This window comes from Ambystoma mexicanum, chromosome 2p (genome assembly GCF_040938575.1).
Source record: "Ambystoma mexicanum isolate Mex_15411 chromosome 2p, UKY_AmexF1_1, whole genome shotgun sequence".
In the NCBI taxonomy this organism is placed as follows: domain Eukaryota; kingdom Metazoa; phylum Chordata; class Amphibia; order Caudata; family Ambystomatidae; genus Ambystoma; species Ambystoma mexicanum.
The window spans coordinates 941,114,562-941,134,307 of NC_090923.1; positions in this window are offsets into that span (position 1 = coordinate 941,114,562).

Genomic DNA, 19,746 nt, shown 5'->3' on the forward strand with positions numbered 1-19,746 from the left:
GACCCTCATTTACACACCTGTTCTCCCCCCCTGACTTGTTGCGCCTTGAAACACCTTTTGCTGTCCAGGCGCATTATAAATACCCAATAAATAAATACATAAATACATGAACCTACAGAAAGTAGGGAGAGCTCCGGGATTCCGGAAAGTCTGTCAATGGGGGAACCCTGCTGGAGTGTACAAGTGCTGAAGTGGTATAATACCCTGAGATGATGGGAGAACTTCCTGTGGCTTGTTTAGAAGCAGCCAGTATCAGACTTTTGCCTAAATAGGACATGATTCCCTAAAACACATTGTAAACAGAGACCAGTGGGCCTAGCTGATTGGGTGAACGATGTCTGGAGCTGTGAGAGCCCATGCCAGTTTTCTGCCTTAAAGGAAAAACCCAGAATTGAGAATAAAAACACAAATGCAATTAGATATTTATCCTCAAGAATCCTTCATCAGGAATCCCAGTGAAGTGCGGTGGAACTGGAAGAGAAGTCACTTGGAGACTTGGAGACTGATGTAAAATAGTGTGTTGTAGCATTGTTCCACACAAAATTCACCTTCCTATCTAACAATTGCCATGGCAAATGGAACACTGGTTTAAACTAGCAGGGTACCATTGTTTTCTTAAAACTTTCATTGCCTTTTGACAGTGGCCAAAAAACAATGCCCAGTGTTTTCACAGGTGTATTTTGAAACTGGAATTATGGACTGGTGTACAACACTTCACAGTTTAGAGAGGATTATTATACGTGTGATCTGTAATTATTTTAAAAGAGAACTCCTGAGCATAGCCCCACCTTTCAAGAGGGATGAAATTGAGTTTCGTTTGTCCATTCCCTAGAAAATGAAGCACCTTAAAATGGCCATTAAATACTCTCCATTATTCTGTGCACAGAAAGGAGAGGACCCTGTATTGGATAGACCCACCACATTGCGAAGTAGAATTGGGGGGCAGTATCTAATTTAATGTTCCTATGCTGTGTAAATAAATCAATATTCTATGTGCTCCAAAATGAAAGCACAGCCTCCCTGAACTCAAGCCTATAGATTCTTAATGCAATCCCCACAGTTTGTATTTTACAAACATTTTTGATTTTATTTATTTATTTGTAGGGTGACGGAATCCCGCAGGTATCGGGGCACCATAACATAAACACAGGACAACAAAGTAGACAGGACAATACATGCATACACTAGAAGCCATCAACACCATATATATATATATATTGTAACGCTCACCTGATTCCCGCAGAGGCGCCGGTCTTGACTGGGTGAATGCCGTATCTTCAAAGGTAATGTGTAACACACGGTTGGCTCTTTGGGCTGGACCTCTGTGCACTGTATGTCTGACTCGAAGAGTAATATGTCTTAGGTAAGTGAACGCCGAGCTCTCCATCTGCCTCGGGGCAGGGTGCCGTAACCAGTTTCTTCACTGGATAAGGGTGCAGGCCTCTTGACCTCAGAGGACTGCTGTCCGTCGTTAACTGCACGAACGGTAAGTTCTGGGCACTTCAAATGTCTTAAAAGTCTTTTGTAATGATATCTCTTGTTTTGCAGGGTTCCGGCGATGGCGGATGGCGGGCTGATGAGAGTTGAGGATCGAACCCGCGTGAGGAATAGAAGCGCCTGGAAGCACGTAAGTAAGCGCTTGTAGCCTGCTTCACGATGCGCACTAACTGTCCCTTTTATCTTGCAGGTACAAGTTCGGAGCTTTAGAGAAGCTGAACGGTGCTGGAATACCCACTGGATTCGGCGTGGGAAGGAGTAATGGCACGTGAGTAATAAAGTTGCCCAATGTCTATAAACGCACCTTCTTTTGTCTTTCAGATGCGGGTTGCAGCGCCGAAGGCCTCCGGAGCGTGCGAAGAGCTGGTAAGCTTTTGTCTTTCAGATGCCGGAATGCAGTGCGAAGACCTCCGGAGCATGCGAAGAGTAGGTAAGCCTTTGTCTTTCAGATGCCGGAATGCAGCGCGAGGCGTTGGTGACAGCCGATGGACCAGGTAAGAGATGCGCTGCCACTGAAGACCGTAGTGCTAACCTGTTCTTTCTTTGTCTTTACAGGTGCTGCTGAAGACTGGATTCCAGGATGGTAAGCCTTTGTTCCCTTAGGCCCAGGATCAGAAGCAGAAGACACGATGAGTGTTCTGCTGCAGAGAATGCAGAATAACACAAAGCAAGATTCATCCATCGGGTGTGGTTTAAATAGCCTCCTGTAGTGCTTAGGTGTCTCCTTCCACAGCCACGCCTAGGTAAGAAAAGAGTTCCTGCTTTCCAGAAGAGTTCCAGTGTTCTGAACCTAGGGAGTGGCTCCTGCCCCACCCAACAGGAAAAGTAGTCCCAAACAGAAGAGGATCAGGGGTTCAACTGGCAGGTAAGTAAGCAGCATGGTCTGCTGCAGGTAAGTCCACCCAAGCATTATGAGCCCGGCGCTTCCAGCGCTGGGACTGGGCATCTTTATGAGCCTGGTGCCACTGGCGCCAGGACAGGGTCCAAAAGGTCCCAATTGGGACTGGCTGGCACTCGGAACCGGGGTTATGGGTCTGCTTCCAAGGGAGTCGGGCAAGTCCTGATCTTTTGGAAGCAGAGATCATGACGGTGCTGGAATACCCACTGGATTCGGCGTGGGAAGGAGTAATGGCACGTGAGTAATAAAGTTGCCCAATGTCTTTAAATGCACCTTCTTTTGTCTTTCAGATGCGGGTTGCAGCGCCGAAGGCCTCCGGAGCGTGCGAAGAGCTGGTAAGCTTTTGTCTTTCAGATGCCAGAATGCAGTGCGAAGACCTCCGGAGCATGCGAAGAGTAGGTAAGCCTTTGTCTTTCAGATGCCGGAATGCAGCGCGAGGCGTTGGTGACAGCCGATGGACCAGGTAAGAGATGCGCTGCCACTGAAGACCGTAGTGCTAACCTGTTCTTTCTTTGTCTTTACAGGTGCTGCTGAAGACTGGATTCCAGGATGGTAAGCCTTTGTTCCCTTAGGCCCAGGATCAGAAGCAGAAGACACGATGAGCGTTCTGCTGCAGAGAATGCAGAATAACGCAAAGCAAGTTTCATCCATCGGGTGTGGTTTAAATAGCCTCCTGTAGTGCTTAGGTGTCTCCTTCCACAGCCACGCCTAAGAAAAGAGTTCCTGCTTTCCAGAAGAGTTCCAGTGTTCTGAACCTAGGGAGTGGCTCCTGCCTACCCAACAGGAAAAGTAGTCCCAAACAGAAGAGGATCAGGGGTTCAACTGGCAGGTAAGTAAGCAGCATGGTCTGCTGCAGGTAAGTCCACCCAAGCATTATGAGCCTGGCGCTTCCAGCGCTGGGACTGGGCATCTTTATGAGCCTGGTGCCACTGGCGCCAGGACAGGGTCCAAAAGGTCCCAATTGGGACTGTCTGGCACTCGGAACCGGGGTTATGGGTCTGCTTCCAAGGGAGTCGGGCAAGTCCTGATCTTTTGGAAGCAGAGATCATGACATATATATATATATATATATATATATATATATATATATATATATATATATATATATTTTCAGTGAAAAAACTTTGTTAAAGGGACATTATGGTTAAGTTGCGCTACTAAAAACCTATGAAATTCAGTGAAAAAACTTTGTTAAAGGGACGTTATGGTTCAAAGTAAAACCGAAAAACCCCTGAAATTCGGCAGTTATGGTAACATAAGCAATCATAACATTATAAGAATCCCTCCTACAGAGTTTTCATGAAAAGTAAATGTACATGTGATGTCATCAGTGATGTCATCAATGACATTTGTGATGTCATCTTTGATGTCCTGGGTGTTAGTGTTAGCAGTGCACGGTGGCGCGAGTTATGATTGCTTATGTTACCATAACTGCCGAATTTCAGGGGTTTTTCGGTTTTACTTTGAACCATAACGTCCCTTTAACAAAGTTTTTTTGCTGAATTTCATGGGTTTTTAGTAGCGCAACTTAACCATAACGTCCCTTTAACAAAGTTTTTTCAGTGAATTTCATAGGTTTTTAGTAGCACAACTTAACCATAATATCCCTGACTTCATGTACATGTAACATAGAACATACTAACCCCCTCGTAGTGATTTTCATGTCCGCGGACTACCGCCATGTCTGCGGACATATCAAAAATCTGAGCGTGGTGAATGTAAATTTAAATAGTGTGCCCCATTTCCCCTTTGAAGTTGGCTCTGAAAAGAGCCGTTTTTTTTTTTTTACAGATGCTTGACAGACACCTGTTATTTTGTATTTTTTTTCTTGTTTTTTTTCTTACTTTACTCCTAAAATCTTCACATAGCCTTCTCCAAAGCAACCCTTACATTCCAAAATAGAAAGGCATTTCCCGTAAAAGATAAAGAAATGCCATCTTCTTTAAAATTAACAGCATTACTGGCATCAATATTCTCATTATTACAGAAGAACATACCAGCTCTAAGCATGAAGGCACACATGCCTCGGTTGATGACACACCTAGCAATGTTTTGCTGAGGACAAAAAACGGAACTATTGTCCCATATTGCCCTAGATAGTAATCCAGAAAAAATTACTTTCGCATTTGGAAGGATCTTCATTACGGTTTGAACCAAGCGTTCCAAATCAGCCAACAAAGTAGGGGCACTGACGTTGCCCAAATGGAAAGCACCATAGTGCAAAACTACCACATGCGGACTGTTCATCGTGGCCATATCCTCACAAACTTGTACAATTCCCTGTACATTGCAATCAGGCATAGTGCTCCACACCACCTCCACTCCTTTCACATCAAAGTTCTTTGCAACATGCCTGCATTCAGCGTACTGTTGTAAACCATGCACAAACATATCTCCGAGCACCAACACCCTGACTTTCTCCACTTCTGCCATCTTCACTACACACAGTCTCTTTCAACAGAAATCCACAACCTCGACATCTGATTGGCTGATCCGTACAGTCTTCTTTCCATGTTGGATTTCCTGGAAAAACCCGGATGTAGCATGCCCTGTCCAGGAACAGGCGCGGTGTCCGCGGACGGTGTCCACTTTACTCTCTGTGCCATTCCCTCATTACATACAGCTAAGCAATCACACAATACGAATAACGTCCTCAGAACACCCCCATTTTGTGAATTTTCGAACATTTCAGGACAATTATCATTTCATTATTCAACATATTAACATTACAAATATTATACTTTCATCTTGTACTCTGCACACAATGCTATGTTTCTCCATTAGTAGCTCAGTATACTAGATAGAATCCCATAATACAATGCTATTTATATCAATGCATCGTTCAAAGCACTAATAACGGTATGATATTTATTGCAATATCCTTGCCACTTTTTTCTCAACATTATAATAAAAATCCCTAGTACACAAATTCCATGAAAAGTACATACACATGTGATGTCATCAGTGATTTCATCAATGACATTTGCGATGTCATCTTTGATGTCCTGGGTGTTAGTCTAAGCAGTGCACGGTGGTGGCGCAAGTTATTTTTCATATCTTACCATAACTCGCGATTTTCAGGGTCTTTCGGCTGTACTTAGAACCATAACGTCCCTTAAACAAACTTTTTTTAATATCACGCAAACAATATACAAACATGGCGTGCAAAAACCAACTTCTCACAGATGGCTTTACACAGAATGTTGCAAAGTAAGAATTTATGCTCGTTCACAGTGAAGGTCAGCTGCTTAAATTTTTTTCTCGGGCCCCGGAGAGGCTCACGAAGCGGACTATAAGGTTGTATTGTGTTTTGACCTTGACAGACAGAGATTGTGATGAAAGACTTCTCTTGAAGGAGTGTTGCTAAAACGTAAGAGAAGATAAGGATGAAATTTCTGAAACGAAACCACTTTTATATATTATATCACTATGCGAAAGATAGTTCGCACACGCAGAGTTGTATTTTGGGACTGCACTACTCGTAGACAATGCAAATTGCAATTGTACTGTAAGTAACCCTTTAGATTATTTTATACCAAATATAATTACAATAGCGTAGCATTAAAGACCGCTCAAGTTGAACTTGTTCGTTGAAAGTGGCATAATGTTTTCTACTGCGCACTATCACCGCCAAATTGATCCCCTGTCGTTTAGAGGGCTCTGAAAAAGGCAGACGACACAGGGTGGGTTAATAAAAATAATTTAACCGGTCTATAGGCGGTCAAGCGCTCTACTCGCTGTGCCACTTCACTGTAGCCTGTCAAGTGGCACAGTGAGTACAACGCTCGCTTTGACATCCGTGCACACCTTGCTAACGCAAGTTCGAATCCCGCCAAGGCCAAACTCAGCCTTTCATCCTTCCGTGGTCGATAAATGAGCACCACACACCGTGGCTAATAATAAGCACCGCTTAGATACCTCACGGTTCTTAGCGCTATATGAATGGGAAAATATTGTTATTTTATTATTAACATACTCCGTTGCACTATCTTCGATAGCAAATAGTTTCACGCCCTAATAAATAAAATGATGATTTTTAATGAAGATCGGCTGGTGAGATTAATTTATGTTTTTTAAAACAGGTATGTGGCCCCATTTTGCCTATGTCACGATTTACAGACTCCAGCGGATGGGGTCTTCAACTGCCAGGTGCAGGTCCAAATATGCAACTTCATGACCCTCACCATTTTATGGGACAATCGCCAAGGACCAATATGCCCTTACGCAGTACTAGCGGCTACAAACAACATACCAACCAATAGGGTGGTCTAATGGCTCGTTGTTGGAGCAACCTTCCGATTATCAGAGCGACCATTTACTGCTTTTATCATAAACCAACAGCCTATCTACCGCAAAGGAACAACGCGTGGCTCAAAATAAACTTTTGCTGATCGACAGCAGAGACAATAGCAAATCGCTGAATATTCACTAAACATTTCATGTGAAATAAATGTACTTTACCAAATGTACAATCCTGCTGTTTACTTTTACACTACAGTTTCATATTCCGAATTGTGGTGCACTGAGTTGTAAGCTGATCTAACAGCCTCTGTATCGCAAAGGAACATCGCCTGCCTCAACATGAACTTTTGCGGATCGACAACAAAGACAAATGCAAATTGCTGAATATTCTCTAAACATTTGATGTCAAATAAATGTACTTGCTGTTTGCTTTTAAATCACTGTTTCATATTCCGAATTGTGGCGCGCTGTGTTGTGACATAATATGTGTTGTCTTCCGGGTTCTGTGTAAAGTCACTTAGGACTGCAGAGGACTGGGCGCGTTTGATGACACAGCCTGTAACGTCACGGAGAGAGGCGGGGAATATGAATGCTTTGATAATATCAGGTTTAGGGGCGGGAGATATGATTTAGTGTCGCAAAAGCAAGTCAGCCAGGTCAAAAGCGCCAGTCATAGGATTATCACATAATGTCGGCGCACACTAGCCAGATTTATCGTTTCTTTAGTGGACAAAAAGTCGGTTGACGCCCATAGGAAATTGTACTATTAGCAGACAAAAGGAGTGGTCTTAAAACACTTTCACCCTGACAACGAACAATACAAACAACGTTCTCAGAACACCCCCATTTTGTGTAATTGCAACCATTTCGGGACACCGCGAGTGTACTTAGAACACATTCAACTAGACAGATTACAATATGGACAGCTTCCTGCGGACACCCCCAGTTTGTGTATTTACGAACAATTAAGTACACCGCGAGTGTTCATAGCTCATTTTTACCTTCCTTGCGAACAAAAATGACACATACTCCGTCCTCTAAACACCCCACCATTTAGTTTATTTACAAAATGTCAGAACAGCCGTGTTCTCTGCGGACAAATCAAACGCAACAAAAACGTCTAGCACATAAAAAAACAAAACATTGAACCTATCTCATACTCCCCCACCCTCCCCAAACACTCTTACACACCAACACACGGCACTAAATAAAAATGTATATCCACGTTTCACCGCGCTGTATGCGGTCAACGTCGAATACAAGATGGCGGGCACCACAGAAAATCTGACGCGCTCCACACCCCTCGCTGTCCAATCAGCAAACACGTTGCATGTCCGCGGGCATGACGCAAGGCCATGGGCCAATCGGGGTGCTGTCCGCGGAGCGAACAGGGAAGTCCGTCCGCGAAGCGAACACAGATATCACTAATTTTTTTGCCTTACGTTTTGGTCATTTTATAAAAAACTACTGGACGGATTTACACCAAATTTGCAAAAGCACGCTTTCGGGACCAAGCCCCCGCTCCTGCCACAAATTTGGTGTAAATCCGTCCAGCGGTTTGGCCTGTGGCCGTGCGCAAAGTTTTTTCCCATTCAGTCTAAGGGAAAAAAAAGTTTTGGGACCCCCCTATAACTTTGCCCCCCCTGGACGAATCCTCACCAAACTTTGCAGAGTGACCCATATACTTTTTTTGCAAAGTTTGGTGAGGATCCATCCAGGGAGAGCGAAGTTATAAGTTATAAGCCGCCCAAAAAGTGCTCTTCCTATGGAAACAGCAAACTTAACCATAACCACATGGCCACTACAGTGGCCATGTAATATATATATATATTTTTTTTATATTTGACTGCGGAGAGCGCGGTTCATTTTCCTCTTTTTGTTGACATATATATATATAATACCATATAAATGTAAAAGCATATTTTCAAGCTCTATTTATGTTTGATGTTGACTTTCTCTAATAGCAAGACTTGTTGTTGATGTTGGAGAAAATGAGTATGTTAAGCAATCCGCCATTCAAGAAAATTCAAGCAAATTGAACTGTTAATGTTTATGGAAATCCTTAGCTCACACTGGCCGCAAGCAGCAATGTTGCAACTGAATTACAGCACAATGCTGTTTAGGAACATTTAATATGTAGATTTGATTCAAACGAATGGATGGATGTGTGTTGCAAACTAGCGATACAAGTACTGGCAAGTTATTTTATTTTTTGTAGCTAAGCTGCCTGTGATTGAATAACATTGTTGTTGACTTCCCCAGCATAAGGATAGGACACTACCTTTGGTTTTGATAGATTTTTTTAAAAACAATTTGAATTTTGATCCGGAATACAACCTGTTTCTTGTCCAAGAATTTTGGGGTGGGACTGTGCACTAGAGAAAAAAGTATATTAAGTAATCTGTCATTGAAGAAAATTCAAGGATCAGATGGGTCTGCTCGGTAAAATGAATGGTAAGGGTATGATATATTCTTGAAATCTATTTTATTGCCGTACAACTTCTTATTCAGACGTTGTAAAATGTGACCAGGATGCTTTTGTGCTTATAGATGAGTTCAGCTATCCAGAAGATAAAGGGGGTAATTCATAGAAATTCGCGCACAAGTGGCGCACGCGGCTGGCGCACCGTGTACGCGTGCTAATCTCTGCGCCAGCCGTGTGCGCTAAAATCCATTTCTGCGCACAGCGTATTCATGGATTTTAGCTACCAAAACCAGCCGTGGTGCACAGTGGCGCAGCGACCATGCAGCAGCGCCAGTTACGCCCCCAAGAACACCCCTCGCGCAGGGAAAAGCCATCAAAATCCCCAATCCAGCGCAAAGGGCTGCGCTAACCCTGTACCAGCACGGCAAACGGGGAACGTGTATTACTGGGGTTTGCGGGAAGTTTCACACGTGATAGGCCCTGTGTGAGTGGGGTACGTGTATTACTGGGGTTCGTGGGAAGTTTCACACGCGATTGGAGCAGGGTATGTGTATTTCGGGGGTGCGCGGGAAGTTTCACACATGATTGGCCCTGTGCGAGTGGGGTACGTGTATTACTGGGCTTCGCAGGAAGTTTCACACACGATTGGAACAGGGTACGTGTATTTCGGGGATGCGCAGGAAGTTTCACACCCGATTGGCCCTGTGCGAGTGGGGTACGTGTATTACTGGGGTTCGCGGGAAGTTTCACACGCGATTGGAGCAGGGTACATGTATTTTGGGGGTGCGCGGGAAGTTTCACACCCGATTGGCCCTGTGCGAGTGGGGTATGTGTATTACTGGGGTTTGCGGGAAGTTTCACACACGAAAGGGCCTGTGCGAGTGGGGTACGTGTATTTCGGGGGTTCGCGGGAAGTCTCACACGCAATTGGAGCCGGGTACGTGTATTCCTGGGGTGAGCGGGAAGTTTCACAGGCGATTTTGCTGTCAGAGCGGGGTACGTGTATTTCGGGGGTGCGTGGGAAGTTTCACACGCGATTGGCTCTGTGCAAGTGGGGTACGTGTATAACTGGGGTTCGTGGGAAGTCTCACACACGATTGGAGCCGGGTACGTGTATTCCTGGGGTGCGCGGGAAGTTTCACACGCGATTGGCCCTGTGCGAGTGGGGTATGTGTATAACTGGGGTTTGCGGGAAGTCTCACGCGTGATTGGAGCCGGGTACGTGTATTCCTGGGGTGCGCGGGAAGTTTCACACACGATTGGCCCTGTGCAAATGGGGTACGTGTATAACTGGGGTTCGCGGGAAGTCTCACGCGCGATTGGAGCCAGGTACGTGTATTCCTGAGGTGCGTGGAAGTTTCACACGTGATTTTGCTGTCAGAGCGTGGTACGTGAATTTTGGGGGTGTGCGGGGAGTCCTACATGTGAATTGGCAGTGTGGGTCCTCCCAGGTGTTCCCTCTACACCCTCCACGGCCCCTGCAGGCAGCCCACACCACAGGGGACTAACCTGCACCATGGGCATGCCCCCCAGCCAAGCCACATGTCACCTTACACTACTGATCACCAACTCATGTCCCCTTGCACCACCAACCCCCAGCACTGAGGGGCACCTGCCAGCAGGCCCCACTCATGTCCCACTCATGTCCCCCTTCACCCCCACCCCCCAGCACTGAGGGGCACCTGCCAGCAGGCCCCCACTCATGTCCCACTCATGTCCCCCTGAACCCCCAACCCCCAGCACTGAGGGGCACCTGCCAGCAGGCCTCCACTCATGTCCCCCTGCACCCCCACCTTCAGCACTGTGGGGCACATGCCAGCAGGCCCCCACTCATGTCCCCCTGCACCCCCACCCCCCAGCACTGAGGGGCACCTGCCAGCAGGCCCCCACTCATGTCCCACTCATGTCCCCCTGCAGCCCCACCCCCCAGCATGGAGGGGCACCTGCCAACAGGCCCCCAATCATGTCCCACTCATGTTCCCTTGCTTCCCCACCCCCCAGCACTGTGGGGCACCAGCACTGTGGGGCACCTGCCAGCAGGCCCCCACTCATGTCCCACTCATGTCCCCCTGCACCCCCACCCCCCAGCACTGAGGGGCACCTGCCAGCAGGCCCCCACTCATGTCCCCCTGCACCCCCACCCCCCAGCACTGTGGGGCACCTGCCAGCAGGCCCCCACTCATGTCCGCTTGCACACCCACCCCCAGCACTGAGGGGCACCTGCCAGCAGGCCCCCACTCATGTCCCACTCATGTCCCCCTGCACCCCCACCCCCAGCAATGAGGGGCACCTGCCAGCAGGCCCCCACTCATGTTCCACTCATGTCCCCCTGCACCCCCACCCCCCAGCACTGAGGGGCACCTGCCAGCAGGCCCCCACTCATGTCCCCTTGCACCCCCACCCCCCAGCACTGAGGGGCACCTGCCAGCAGGTCCCCACTCATGTCCCCCTGCACCCCCACCCCCTAGCAGTGAAATGCCGATCTCATGACACAAACCAAAAGTCAACTATGTACATCAACACATGTCCGTCACACACATACACTGGTTGGCATTGCTTGTGTAAACCCACATTTTCACATGCATCAACCCAATGAGCGAATCCCACACATGGAACTAAAAAATGAAAATGTATTATGTACATAAAATCAAAAATGAAATGAAAGCATACCAAAATATGAAACATGAAATGAAAAGCACGTGAAAAAGATGATTGAATGAAAATGATAACCAATCCAAAGTCACCCTCCAACAACGCAAATCCAAAGGAAATGTAAAAAAAAATCTCCATTGCTTCATGTTCATAATAAAAAAAAAAGAGAAATCAATCCATAGTCCAACTATTTACAATCCATTGTCCGGAAAAAATAAATCCATTGCTCCATGTCCATAATGCAAAAAAAAAAATAATTAATACATGATGAAACTATATACTATCCATTGTCCACGGAAGTAAAGGGTCCATGATCCCAACCAAACAAATGAAACCTACCTAACAAACTACCTAAAAATATAATTATATACAAATTTGTGTGGCATTGTCCATTGACTACAAATAAAAGGAAAACGAAAAAGGAAACCTAACTCTAAAAACTATTTACAAGGGCAGCGGGCTAGTCCGACGGCTCACTTTTGGATGTCTCGGGCCACGGCATCATCGAACTCCTGCTCAATGTCCTGGAGGCGGTCCTCTTCCATGGCCCCGAGGGTTAGCAGGGACAATGATATGTTCTCCTCCAACTCCCTGCGAATTGCCTCGAGGCACTCGGCCCGCCTCAGGGCCCTCCGCATGGAGTTCTCCACCCTGACCATCGTGAGCCGTGCCTCTTCTGCCCGCTGCCGCTCCGCATCTATAGCATGGCCTAACCGCTGCCACACGGAAGACACTTCCAGTCCTGGGTCCTCCCGCCCTCTGGCCGATGCCTGCCCCTCCGATGTCGAAGACCCTGAGCCATGATGGCTCCCACCTTGTTGCTGCTGCTGCTGTGCCTCTGCCTGTGCCCTGGCTCTTGCTGCCTGCACATCCTCCTCCGGCTGGGGTGCAGTTGTTGAGGTGGCCACCCCTGCTGGACGTCCGACTCCAGACTGTGGCAGGGATGTGTCCTCCACCAGCCTGGCCGCAGGGTCAGAGGCAGCTCCACAGGGTACCCAGGTGATACATGGGTGGGAAGATGGCATGGAGGACGACTGGCGTGTAGGGGATTCAGGTAAGGAGAGGGTCGCAAGGAGGTCCAGCACACAGAGGAATCCAGCACTGGTGACCTGTCCCAGCAGGTCAACGTGGTCAAAGAGGCACCCGAGATGACGTGCAGTATCTTCACGAAAAAATTGCACGTCACCTCGCATGCCCCGTTGATGCAACGCTATCCCAGCCAGGACAGGCTCAACACGGTCCCGGATAGCCATGTCCGCAGGGAGAGGAAGGCCAGTTGTTGTGCGCTCATCCCCTCCCTGAAAACAGGTCTGGACTTAGGCACCCCTGCTGGTGCCAGATGATGTAGTGACAGGATCAGGGACAGGTTTGCACACAGGCACCTCCGCGGCGGCCTGTGCTGCCTCCTGTCTCTGGTCCTGCACTGCACCACTAGCACCAGTGGAATCCCCACCTCCAGACCCCGTGTGTGTCCCTTCCACGGCCTCCTCCTCCACCAAACCCCCCCACCAACCTGGATGACTCCATGCCATCTTCCTCCGTCGGACCCTGTGGGGTCTCAGCTGCCCCTTCTGTTGCCGAGCAGTCCACCTCCAACCTCCGCCTCTTGGACCTACCCTTGGCAGCTGCGGCCTGGGACACGGCACCAGACTTCTCACTCCACAACGAGATGACAATCTGGGAGGGGAGCTGGGCCTTGCGTCTCCGGCTGGCGGGACGATCCCTGCCGCTATGCTCCACAGCACCCTCTCTGCTCTCTTCTTCAGTTGACGCTGCAGACAGGGAGAGATAAAACACAGGCATCAGGGCACTGTACAATGGACTGATACACACATGACGGTTGCACATGAGTGGCAATGTTTAACTTCAGACACGGCATCACACTCCATGAGACACATGTCATTTTAACTCACACACATGAACATTTCAACAGCAATATTGCACCAGGCAGCACCATCCATACACATACAACAGCATGAACAACCAAAGGTGAGCCTGACATCACATGAAACGCAAGGAGTGCACTAGACATGCACACATGCCCACACGCCACCACACTTACATGCATGTCTACATCTCCTCCAACTGTTGCAGTGATGAGATCGCCATACATGTCACATCTGCCATTCATCCTTCTACAAATCAGTGTCACGTGCATCCATGTTGCATCGCAGTTGAACACTTGTCAGATACACATACATGCACATGTACACAGTGCAGATACATGCATTATGAACCACCATCCATGCCACAACCATGCCAATGTACATACACAGAAATTCAAACATGTGTGCTCCCACACCTGCATTTGCCCAGCATGCTTACCAACACATACACCATCAATGTGTCTCACACAGAGAGGACTCACATGTGGCAGCCTCACGCCCATGTTCATACACATCCCTACATGGCCCTACATAAACACATGTGCAACCTGCACACTACTGGCACACCACGACACGCACAGCATACTATCAACATGCATGTACTCTTACTGCTCGACTCCAGACGGGTCTGCCTCTTAAGGATCTGGACGTACAGCACTGGGCATATGCGTTCCAGGACCCTAATTTGATGGTTCGACAGCTGGCCCCGGCACCCCTCGGCATCTGCTGCCTTTGCGAGGTGCCGGGCCTTGTTGAGGGTCCTGGACCTGAAGTCCTCCCAGCGCTTCTTGACATGATGTAAGTCGCGGACTGCCACCCCCTCCGCGTTGGTGGCAGGCACGATGTCCATCCAGATCCTGGTCCGTCCTTCATTGTCGGCGCGCAAACTTCCAAAGAGGGCATCATACTGCCCGAGGACTTGCTCCACCAGGACACCATCTTCGGTGGCAGTGAAGCTGGTGGCCCTCTGCCTCTCTGGCTTGGGGTTGCCAGTGCTGCCAGATGGTGTTGTGCTGGACATGGCAACCCCAGAGGCAGGAGTGGGTGGGCAACTGGGTCCTGGGGCTGGGCTGTGGAGAGATGGAATCCCAGTCGGGAGTCTTCGGTTCCAGCAGGGGTGGTCACAGCAACTACACCCCGGGCTGACGTGCAGGCAGCAAATGGCAGGGCACGTGGGCAGCAGGCAGTCAGGCAGTAGCAGGTGGCAGGTGGGCGCGTGCTCGGGGCTCTGGGGAACAGTAATTCGGCCTTCTGGGCAGGAGTGTGGTCTTCCGTGTGTTTTCGCGTGGCCAGCTTGATACAGAGTGATTTGGCACGTGAAAAAATTGCACGTCAGCGTGTAATTCGAGGAAAGGGCCTTAGCGCGTAAGCGTGTAAGTTACATTACGCGCCCAGGCGTTTCCCTCATAGCACGTGATGACAGAGCACATGTGGAAAAACTGCACGTCGGAGTGTCATCGCGTGTAATTGGAGGAAAGCACCCGCATACACGCGTATCTGACGTGTACGTGTGGGCCGGTTTAAAAGCTACGTGTAGGACGCCATTTCCTTGTACTTGCTTTTCGTGGAGAGCGAGTGGGTGAAATCTGTACTTCTTGTCGGTTCACACGCGATTACTTCACAGCGTTTCTAGTTCGTACTCCCTGTTACAGACAGCCTTGTTAGAGCACTAGGGTACGAATTCCATCTAGTATCCTACCCCTTTGACCCCCAATTGCCCAGGACAATAGTTTACTGCAACTCCCATATGCACAACAACATCAGTGCCATGGTTGGGAGGCGACCAAGCGGTAAGGGAGGCAAAGGTGGCCGACCTTCAAAAGGTGGGTGTGGTGGGCATGGTAGGGGACGTGGCCGGGATTTGCCTGGTGCCCCTATACCCCCATGTGTGGAGGGACAATCAGGGACACCCATGCTCCCCCCCCCATGGTTGAGGGAAACGTGGCTGACACCATCTCAGCTCAGCCCCTGTTGGACCAGCCCATTGTGGCACCTGACCTGGCACAGGATGACTCCCTGGCTGACTTCCAGGTCAGATAGTCTAGGCCACGTGTGGCGGTGTAAGTTGTTGTCACCAAGCCACGTCGATCTGGGGCAGCTATGTCATCTGCTGCCCCAAGTATGCAGGGTGGGGAGGCTGCTTGGGTAGTTGCAGCTCCATCCGTCCCAGCTCTGACACTCCCAGCCAGGACAGTGCCAGTCCAGGTCCATCAAACTGACGTTCCCCCTGCCAACATTACCCTGCAACCAATGCCTGCATCAAGACCTATGGTCATTGTGCGTTCCCACACTCCTACTACCCAGTCCACCAGTGATTCTGCCCCTACTGACCAGGGCAGCGTAAGCCACTCTGGCTCTGCTCCACCTTTAAAGAAGAGGAAGAAGGGTGCTCTGGCACGACAGGCTGAGACCCCAGACACGGCTACACAATCCGGTACCTCAAGGAAGCCTAGCTTTAATGATCCGGAACTTGATGCACTTGTGGCCTATGTGTCAGCACATAGCCGCGAAATGGTGGTGACTGCAGGGTGCAAGACCACACCTGGTCAACGTAGGGCACACTGGCAGACCATCGTGGACCGTAAAAGTACCCTTGGATTTGTGAGGCGCACAGCTGATGATTGCTACAAGCGGTGGAATGACCTGAAACGCAAAGCAAAGAACAAGCTGGCCTCAAATCATGCCGCTACTCTGGTGACTGGCGGTGGGTCTCCACAAGAGAACAACGAACTCACTGAACATGAGTCTGTTGCTGGGGCCTTCATCACAGAGGAACAGATCCAAGGTGTGGGAGAACTACCTGATTATGATGCATTGTCCGGTGAGTGCCCATGCATGTGAGTGTAATGCATGTGTATGTTGTTTGGGTGACGGGTTCTGATTGAGTGCCAGGTGAGGGTGTGTGTGCCTGAGTGGTTTGGGTCACCCATGTGCTTCATCTAAAACATTCAGCGGCCTTGGATTTGGGTGTGACAGTATCCCTTCTGCCCACAGTATTAATTTAGCGCAACATTAAGGCAGTTGCCCTTGAAGTGGCATCTTGCAACAACATTGTTTGTATTTTTCAGTGTTCGTTCAGGCTGATTGTTTCAATTCTCCCACTTTTGCTACGCATTCCTCAGCCCTATTGTCACATATGTGACATGCTTCTGTCATTGATGAACCCCACATTGGCCCACATGTGTTACCTTGTTAGGTGAATGGTTTGACCATTCAGGCTGATTGAGTACTGGCCTGATCACATACCTTTTTGGGGCCTGTTTGAATGTGGAACATGATAGTTGTTTCCTGTCATGTTGAAGTGCACAACCATTGATGTGTACATCGGCCTGCAATCAATGTATTTTTGTACACTGGATGTGTTGCAGTGTGTGGCACATGCGTATTTTGTCACACTATGTAGCATTTTGCATCTCATCATGTCCATCTCACATGGATGGCTGACAGTATTCATTCACTGACATATGGATGTACATATGGATGTACTTGTGGAATGTACCATGGCTATGGTACATGCCATCTGTTTGATGGCATGTGTCATGTATGTGTATTGGACATGCCACTCACAGGCCAATGTGTGATGGCAGTGCTACCCGGCATGCAGCAAATGTGTTGCTCTTCCATCTTGGTGTCATCAGTGTCTGCCTTTTGCCTCCCCTTCCAAGTCATTGACAGTGCATGCATGGGAGGGTTATAGTCATGTGGGACATGTGTAAATCATATACTGATTCTGTAGCTTGTCAGGCCTATTTGTGTGCTATGGTGCTAATGCCTGTTTCCATTTTTTGTCTTTCATGTTTTTGCAGGGGATGACGCACTTGATGCTGTTGAGGTTGAGGAGTTCGTGCAGACCCAGGAGGGATCTCAGGCACGACCGGGCACCAGGGGGGGATGTGGTGTGGTGGTGGGTGAGAACCCAATCTTGCTGCAGACCATTCTGTCCAGGGGTGTCTCTGGGTGCACCTCCCCAGACCTCTATTCAGGTGCTGATTCAGATGATGAGACCTATGTGCCGTCGCAGGTAAGTGTTTCTGGCAGGGATTCTGTTCTGTCCAACCCACCTGCACCAGGGGTAGAACCCTCTATGGGGATATCAGTGTTGGTAAGTCTGCCTTTGGCGGTTACGGATGCAGGGTCACACTCCACAACATCTGATCCTGTTCCTGGGCCAGCAGATCAGAGGGGGAATGCAGTCCTGCAGCCTCAGGCAGTGCCGGCACAGCAAGGTGCAGATCGCCTTGCCCCAAAAAGGTGTGGTGACCGCCGACGCGGTGGCCGTACGCCACCAGGCAATACCGCATGGGAACAATCCATGTACGGTATGGCAACCCAACAGGCAGCATCAGTTGAGATGATGGCTCAAGCAATGGAGAGGTTGGCCACTTCCATTGTCCCCCCCCTGAAAGTCAGATGGAGCAACTACAGCAGGCAACAGACTCCATTTGCCAATCACACAGGGAGGACATGTTGGCGTCCAACAGGGACAGACGGGCGGCACTGGAGACTCTACGCCAACCAATATCAATAGAGTCCAGGGCCACAGGGAAGCCCTGAGGGTAGAACTCCATCACCTCAGGGAGACTCTTGTTGACCTTGAGGCTTCCACTAACTTGAGGACAGAACAGCAGCTGGAGCGGCTCACACGTTCGCTCTCAGCTGAGGTGCAGGCAACTCGGGAAGAGATCCGGGCACCATGTCAGGTGGTGCATGGGGATCTCCGCACTAATATCCTCCAGAACGAGACCTTCCACACCCGCATGCTTGCTGCCCTCTAGGACCATACCAGGGCTTTGCGTGGGCTGCCTCCCATAGCACCACCACCTCCTGTGGCTGCAGCAGAGGGTGATGAGAGCGACAGCAGCAGTTCTCCCACATTGGCATAGCCGTGCAGGCCATGAGCCCGTAGAGGTGTTTTTTTTCCCAACATCCACACAGGTGGCTGTTGGTGCGCACCCTGTCCTCAGACCTCCTGGATGCCCCCACTCCTTGCCCCACATGGCCATTTTTGATTTTTGATTTTTAATTTTTGGTTTTTGATTTTTTTTTACAGTGTGTTGCCTTGTGTGGCTCCCGTGGGCATTCACTGTATTCCGGCTGGGCACATGCAGGCTTGTCCTGAGTTTGGGTTAGATGCTTGGGTTTGTGAGACACACAAAGGGGTTGGGTGACATGGCACTGTTGTCATGTTGTATTTTGCAAGGGGGTAATGAATTTAGCAGCATAGAAGTGTGTCTTTTGATGACACAGCTTTGGTGCTGTTTGTGTAGGTAGGGATGCACACAATGTAACACTTCAAGGTGACCAATCTCAGGCTGCTATGGTTGTGACAGTTGACTGTCCCTTATGTCATCATCATTGATTGTCAGATGGTATGTGCCAGGGCTGTGTGCACTCCACAGGGGTGTGATTTTAGGTGAAGTAATTAGCCACCAGCTGCGTACGGGCTGCCTCACCCCGTGCCCTTTCCCCTCCCATGTGCAGTGGCCGTGCATGTGGTTGGGGATGTGGGGGCACCACCATGTCCACAGGCAGGCCCCGGCGTGTTGCAACGGTGTGCAGGAAACATGCTGCCACTATGATCCGGCACACTACTGGGGGAGCGTATAACAGCTGCCCGCCAGAACGGTCAAGGGAGCGAAAGCATGACTTGAGCACTCCGAATGTGCGCTCCACTATGCCCCGGGTTGCAATGTGGGCTGTGTTGTATCTTACCTCGGGTGGCGTGGTGGGGTTCCGAATTGGCGTCATCATGTGGGTGCTCAGAGGGTAGGCACTGTCCCCTGGGGAGGTGGTGATGGGTATCATTAATGGGGTTGTGACATTACTCAGTATCTGACATGCATGCATGTGCTGTGGCATTTATACTCACCGAGCAGCCATGTATCGCCATGCCGCCCAGCTTCTAGGTCCCGGTTTAGGGTTGACATTCTGTAAATAAAACTGTCGTGGGTGGACCCTGGATAGTTGGCATATACTGAGGTGATGATTCCCTTGGCATCACATACTACCTGGACGTTGATGGAATGCCAGTGCTTGCGGTTTCTATAGATGTGCTCTGATGCCCTGGGGGGACGTAAAGCCACAAGGGTTTAATCAATGGCACCTAGGACTTTGGGGAATTGTGCCACCCCGTAGAAATCCTGGAC